Genomic DNA, 8121 nt, shown 5'->3' on the forward strand with positions numbered 1-8121 from the left:
CAGTATGGAGAATCACGTTTATCTGTGTGTGTGTTTGTGTGTGTGTGTGTTTGACTGGAGTATAATTGTGACGAATGCAAGAACACCAGTTTGTAATAATATTTGTAGGTGGATCATCTACACACACCTACACCTACGCCCCCACCTAATGATTACAGGATAAAGGAAGGTCCTCACAAACATACAAAAGCCTATATTATGTTTACACTGAATCAGATTTCGTGCTTCCATCATTTGCTGTAACAGGAAATGAAATCCTCTGAGACCCAACAAAGACGTCTACAGCACCTTCCAGATAAATTCAATACAGACACGAGATTACAAAACAAATCAGACACGACTGTATGGTCTGGAAGCTGTAGCCATGCTGGCACACCTCATACAGAAATGGAAACACTACACACAAATGCAAAAGAAAGACAAAAGTAACAAACAACACACAATAAACCGTGTGCTCAAACCAATCCTACAGACCAAATAAGGAATAGTTGACTCCAACAGTGGTGCAGTTTTATATCAGACCTGTAGCTAATAGGAACATACACCCCACCAGTGTCGTCGGCCATCTTGAAAAATGTTTCTGTTTATCCAGTGTGATAGTCTGTAATCCCCTCCACTTTTACACCATGTATGCCAAATGCGGGCGTTTACTTGAGTGCATGTCAGAAACGTTTGAGACTATTCCCTGTCAGACCACCAGAGGAGGTGCTGGAAGGTGTTTTTACTCATTCAAGGTCAAGGTCATATATCTTCCCACCTGTATCCTGTTATCCCCATGAGCTAAGGATCGAACCAGAACATGAATATATGTATCTAAGTCTTTTAGATATTGTTATATTGTGTATTTTGTCCTTCTGATCCTTATGTCTGTCACATTTTATTTGTAATCGGGCTTTTTCTGACCTAAAAAAAATTTATGTATCTTTCTGTGGTGTTCCTCAGGGGTCGGTACTGGGTTGTATTTTTTTCTTTCTCTTTTCCTGCTCTAGATATGTAACGTTGCTTTATTTCAAACATGACCCAATGCACAGCTCACTTTATCTCAGGCTGCTCAAAACCTCTTGAGGTGGAGAAGGAAGAGAAGGATAGAACGACAGAACACTAGAAGGATATAACAATAGAAAGACATATATAGATAGAGACACAAAATGTTTGTATATTGGTCAAAATTATAAGTAGAAAATTATAAGCTATTTAATTTCAGCAAAATTCGATACACACACACACACACACACACACACACACACACACACACACACACACACACACACACACAGGGAACGATCCATCTTTCTATAATTCATAACCCTTTCCACTTCATCATATTTCACTCTACAACACAACCCCATCTAGTTAAAAAAAAAGACTTTTTTAAAGTTTGATGCTCAATCACTTTTATTATTTATAACTTCTTTTTCCCCAATCGATGGTATTTCTCTCTCTAACAGAGAAGAAAATAAAATAATCTACTTTTAGTCTTTTAGTGAAATGAGACAAGATAGAGTCAGAATGAGAGGTGGAGAAAAAGTGACTGTTTTTTGCTTTAACGATGCAAACTTACTTTCTTTATTCGCTTACAAAATCAGGTCAATGAAAACTAAGTGGTAAAAGTTTCGAGTTTTCTGATCCACATACAAATATATCAAATTCTACACATAAATGTTAAATCTGAAACATTAACTAGTGGTTGCAGGTTTATTGTAACCTAAAATAAAAGGTAAAATGTAAAATGGTAAAGAAATACATATTTAGGCTCTGTTTCTTCCATTGTTGTAAGTTGAAACCTGTTCATTAAAACATTTACATTTCTAAACAATTATTACAGTGTTTTTTTTTTAATAATTTGAATTGTGAGACTTTTTGTCTCAAATTTCAGTAGCTGAGTTTGTGTTGGTTATATGGTCAATCAACTACACAGAAAATTGTTAAAACTTAAAATTTTTAAAGGTTTTAATTTTTAAAACTTAAAAAAAAAGTTTGATAAATTTTCAATTACATTTTTTTATATGTTAATATGAAATTTAAAAAAATAATATATTATATAAAAAAAAATAATAAAAATAAATATAACTATCAGTTAAAACCAGACCAATTAGCGATATATTTTATTAAATTGATCCACACTGTAAAATCATCATCCAGAAATTTTAATAAATTAAATTTAAGCTAAACAGTTACTACTGTTCTTGCAAGGATGTCTGTCACTAACTTGAGAATTTCTGTATGTTAGTTTTTCTGTTAGAAAAAATTTAGATTATATCCAAATGGCTTATAAATAAAATTACAGTTTATGATCAAGTTCAAAAATATTCAGTTTTTTTTTATTATTTTAAAATAACAGAACCTGAATACAAATCATATTATCCAGAACTAAATCTATGTAGCTAATAAAATGAACATTCTAAAAATAAATTATGCTGATATAGTATACAGATAATATATTACAGGATATACAGTATATAGAGAGAAATTCGCTTTTGGTCAATAGATATTCTAAAGAATTCACCAACAATTCATGGAGAGATTCATTTTGAGCTTGCACTATTAAGCTGTCTTACAGAGATTTTTTTTTTAATCTGTTTCCTGTGTTAATAATTTAACAAATAGTGCATAAAACAACAACCAGATAGTCAGATATTCTTAAAAAAGTTTTATTAATGTGTAAAATTAAACACTTCATTCAGTCAAAATAATTCACAGCAATACAACGTACATGTTTTTCGATCCTGTTGACATTTTTCAGTCTTAGCATGCAGCTTCACAGCTCATTCCTATAATCCTTTAGCACCTGCATTATTCATGTAATGTTATTTAAAAAATAAAAGTTCATGCACAGTCTTTCTTTTTTTTGCAGTATCACAGCACACGTGTTTGGCTTTGTGACATTATTACCTGAACCGTACTGAACTGTGAATTTTTCATAGACAACTTGATTATTTTCAAGTCAATAACACACCAACTTGAGAAAATGTTTGTTACTAAGTTAGGTGTACTTTAACAAGTACTGAGATCTGATGTGTATACACTCAAAATACAAAGAATTTCATTACAGGTAGATGAATTCTGAGCAAAATATTTTAATTAGACTCCAGAAAATAAAAGAATTACGATAAATATTCCTTGTTGATCCCAAGAAATGAATCGTCATTTAATTCTGACTGAGTTCACTCTGAATTTTCTTCCGTCTAAAGATCCAATATGGCACCATTTTTATCATCCTTAGCTAGTCATGATTGTTTAGTTAACTCATGTTTTCAAGATGATCTATAGCTAGATTACTTCTAGCTAATTACTAGCTATGAATGAAATATTCCTGACTAGTTTGGAAAACAATTTTTTAAAATGCTAGTTTCATAAAAATGTATTATTATTATTATTATTATATAGTTTGGGTAACTCCTAAATTATTGCTATTGTGATTTATATGAAATAAAAAAAATCTGATAATGAAACTGAAGTAAAAATTTTTCAATGGGTTGTAGCAGGATTGGATCCCTAGACAAGACTTGGTGCCAAACTGAATTTAGACATTTTAACATATAGCTAGCTGAACTAGCTAAGTCATAAAAGTGCACTAGTTGTGAAAAATCCCTAATATTTGGAATAAATATTGCAATACAAATTTGCTTGCTAACAATTTTGGGAACAACAAAGAACCTTATATGTTAAAACAACAACAACAAAAAACTGACCAGTGGAATTGCTTCAAAACATTTTTGCACCAGGATAATCAGAGTAGCTTAATTACAACAGTTACTTTTAGATACAAGAACAAATAAAATAAAATTCTTGTAGCAATGGAATATTGACGGTAAGAACCTTGTCTGCATTATAAAGAGAGTGCACAGTAATCAACAATCCTGAAAGCAGGTTTTAAATACTAAGATAAGAATAGACCTCGATCTCACCATCGTCACAGATTGTACGTCAAAGTTACTAAGATACTTGCATAAGAGATACAAACATAGAAGTAGACGACTCATAACGGCACATATAATTCATAGTGAAAACTTTTCTTTTTACAAACTTTTATAATGCAACATAAAATTCAGATAGAGTACCATGATTTTGGGATGACACAGTAAAAAGTGTATGTGCTAAGAATTTTTTCTTATATGTATTTTTTTCATGAGCGATATATATATATATAAAACTCAATATAAACTCTCTTGCTTGATGTTAATTGGTGTTTATTCCGCTGTTATGTCACAGATCAAAATGCTTTACTTTACCTTATTGAGCATTATTAGCATTTATTAAAATACTTTCCGAGTATTGCTACAACATTGCACAGAATCATGAACACAGTTATAAAATACTCTCAATTCCATACACACAAGGATACTTGGATACTTGCTTAGGGTACTAAGATATTACCATAAATAGTTGCCATCATGACAGATGGTGAGATGAGTTTAATGCATAGACTTACACACTGCGTGACAAAGATGTTGTTACTAAGATGTTTTTTAGAGTTGTAAACTGAAAAAAGTTTCCTAAAATCAGTCTCATTGTGCTTTTAAATTCAGACATCACATCATATGTTATACTTGTTACCGCTGTATCTGAGGAAATTGTCTTTTTTATTTTTTTACTAAGACGTGTGTTTCAATACGCTCTGATCAACTTCCACTCCATTACATGATATTAATTAACGACATTAAAATTAAACTGACATTGATTTCTTTAAAAAATTTCTTTAAAGCTCCAAAATGGTTTGATATCTCTGACAGCTTCGCTAATAGAAACTGATTATAAAGGTCACAAATGTACAAAAGAGATATTTACTTCTGAGAAGTGAGGGGAGTTTCATGAGGGGGAAAAAGTGGTGAAACACCAAGCTGGAAGTTGTAATACTCTAAATGCTAAATTTAGACAAATTCCAACATACAGTTTTTTTTTAAATATAGCACATATTTTGTGCAGTTTTTTTGAAAAATAGAAGCTAATTAAGGCCTACTATTTCTAACAATATAATTTCTATTTGATAAATCGTTTAGTTTTGAGTTTTCACTGCAATACAAGTAGCATTTAAATAGACCTTCCTTTAGAAATTACAACGTAGGTATGACTTTAATATTATGGTCATATTAGGGCCATTTTCTGATCGATCAAATATACAAGAAGCCTTTCGGTCTTTCCATCAAAATATCAACAAAACAACATAAGAGTACTGAATACATAACTTTAGCAACACATTTCATTGGTTCATTAAAATTTTATTACACATACATATGTATATATATATACATATATACATACATATATATACATATATATATATATATATATATATATATATATATATCGTCGCTGTCGGGCGGAAACCTCGTATGTCCAGATTTGGTCAATTTCATATTTTTTCACATATCGATGCTATTGGTCAGTCCCCACGTGGGTCTGTTATTTTTAAGTTATTAACCAATCTAAAGTCTTGAAAATCGCTTGAGCGCAAATCTCATAAATCCATTGGACATTTCAACTGTCCACCTCTTCCTCACTCCGTGGGAGAGCTTCGCGGCATATTTCTCCTCAAGAAGAGTCGCAACGAATCAACACATCTTCTGAGGTAAATGTCTTCAAAACACTGGGCTCAAAGAAAAAAAAATCTTGACCCCCGCTAGTTCTGGTGCTCGTCTGAGGACAGGAATTTAGCGCAAGACAATCCACTGCAACGTGGACTAAACCCTGTGCACTGCAGATAAGGTACGGCGTTTTTTTAATTTCCTGGAAAAAAAAAAACGGTTTTGGAGATACGAGGTTTCCGCCCAACAGCTACGATATATATAAAACACTTCACTGAGTTCAGTCTTAACAGTGTCACCACACTGTTGTGAAGGTTTTAACACAGTTTAACTGGTTTGACTTTGAGGCTTGAATATATGTAATACATGTAATTTTGTAAAATTTGAGGCATTTATGGAATTTGCTTTGCAAATGTGATGTGTTTGAGGCTTTTTAACATCAGGCACGTTTACAAAGAGTTAAGAGCTCACAGTTCACTGTCTTTTCTAACACACACGACACACACACGACACACCCACACACACATATAGACATAGGTTATAGACATTTTAAATCAAAAGTTTCAGATGAATGAAATTTCAAATTTAGCTTAATAGCATATTAATCTTTTACTTATACTTTTTGCTGTTTGTTTATGGCTAAGAAAGTTTTGTGTGCAATGATGATGAGCAGAATTTAACCACCTTTTTTCTGTGACTCACTGTCTAATGCGCCGTTTCATATTTCTTCTAAACTTGGATTTCGAGGTTTCTGCAAAAATAAGCAGTAAGCAATAGGATTACTTGCTAGCTAGGAATTTTAAGCAAACGTTACAGAATCTGTGCTAACGCAGGGTGGATGCTGAGTTCGGCTTCACAGAGCGCTCGGACAGAAATTCAGCTAGGAAATATGAAAGGGCTCTGTGTGGAAGGAATGCTAATACACCAGCTGAATTTCACTTACTCACTAACTTAAGTGCTAATGCTGCAGAAGTCTTAAAAAAATGATTGGATCCCTGGGGTGAATATAATTCGAATTTTTAAATTGTTAAAAGCAGTGCCAAGAGTGCAATTCCCTACAAGACAATTCCCTCACCATTAGGGCAAAATAACGTAGCAGATTTTAGCAGAAATTAACTTGTTTTCACGTTTATTTCACTTAGCTAAGATGTTTATTCTGAAAGGCTTCAAATTATCAATTATCTCTACAGTATCAACTGAGCTACTTAAAATGGTCACAGTTATATTAGTTGTCCCAAATTGTTGTACCATCCGCAGCATTGAGTTGCACTATATTTCTGATGTTGTATAAGAAGGTTAGATGTTCCAGCAACTGAGCTTGTTAAAAATGAATGCGTCATGCCTGGAGATCCATTACTGTAGCGTTCACACCCAAACAAAGCAACAACAATAATTGAACACGTTGGGACTCAATGTGATTAATGTAGTTTTTAAGTTCTTAAACTTTAGTTACGGCGCAAACAGTAACAGGTAAAAGGTTGTGACTCAGAGGACATGAAAATGCTCATAAAATGGAGGCTTTTAAGAGTCATGTTTGGCCTGTAAAGTGCAGCTGCTGTAGAAAAATGACATCTGTAATGTAGAGTTGGGGAATAAAAACTCTACAGTTGGCTCACATTCCTTTTTCTTTTCCTCGAAAAACAACAACCGGTCTTTCACTTTAAAATGTGCCTGGAAGTGAAAGACTCATAAGCCAAAATCAGATCAATTAAATTGATTGTGCGATGCTAACAAAGCATTTTATATGTCCTGTTAGTGGACAGTGCTGCTAACTTTCAGAATGGCTAATTGCTTTTGGTTGAGACGTTTTTGTTTGTGTTTTTTTTTTTTTTTGGTAGTTACTGCAAAGTTTGACCTTTTCTCTCATTTTCCATTTGACGAAAGCAATGAGTTACTGTTAAGCAGAACTTTGCAGCTATAAACCTGATATGAAGTTATTTTAAATAGGTTTGTTGGATTAAAGGATATTTTCAATTTGTAAAGTTAATGGATTGGAGTTAAACTGCCTAGAACTTTGATCGGTGGAATGAATGCTAATGTGCTTTAGCTAATATTGTTCCTTGTTAGTGTAGCACTGATGATGCTCTTTTGTTAGTTATTTTGTTTAGACACAAACCACAGCCAAACAGACTACTGTCTAGCCTTTATCTGGGAGGCTTTGCTAGCCAAAGTGCTAATGCTGCAGTAGACATATAACATGACTGTATGCCTGGGGGTAAATATCTTTAAAATGTTGCTGAAGGACTAAAACAGTGCCCCAGGGGTGCAATTATTATTGGTGATTTATCTCTTATACTTTAATAAAAGCTCAACAAATCCTGATGTCTTTAAATGAGAGTTTTTCAAGTTCAATTGCAAGTTCAATTCTCTTAGCTAAAATTTAGATAAAATCTCAATCAGTTGAGCTACTTAAATTAGTAAAGTTTTTTTTTAATGCACTAGTGTATTGTAATGTTGAAACACTTTGCGTGAGTTCAATTCTGTCTGTTCTGAACTTTTGGTTTTGGCTTGGTGTGTAATATTTATTTAGCAGTGAAAAGAATCATTTGCAAAACATTAGCATAAGAAAGTTTGAAGCTAATCATTGTTAATTTTT

This window comes from Tachysurus vachellii, chromosome 15 (genome assembly GCF_030014155.1).
Source record: "Tachysurus vachellii isolate PV-2020 chromosome 15, HZAU_Pvac_v1, whole genome shotgun sequence".
In the NCBI taxonomy this organism is placed as follows: Eukaryota; Metazoa; Chordata; class Actinopteri; order Siluriformes; family Bagridae; genus Tachysurus; species Tachysurus vachellii.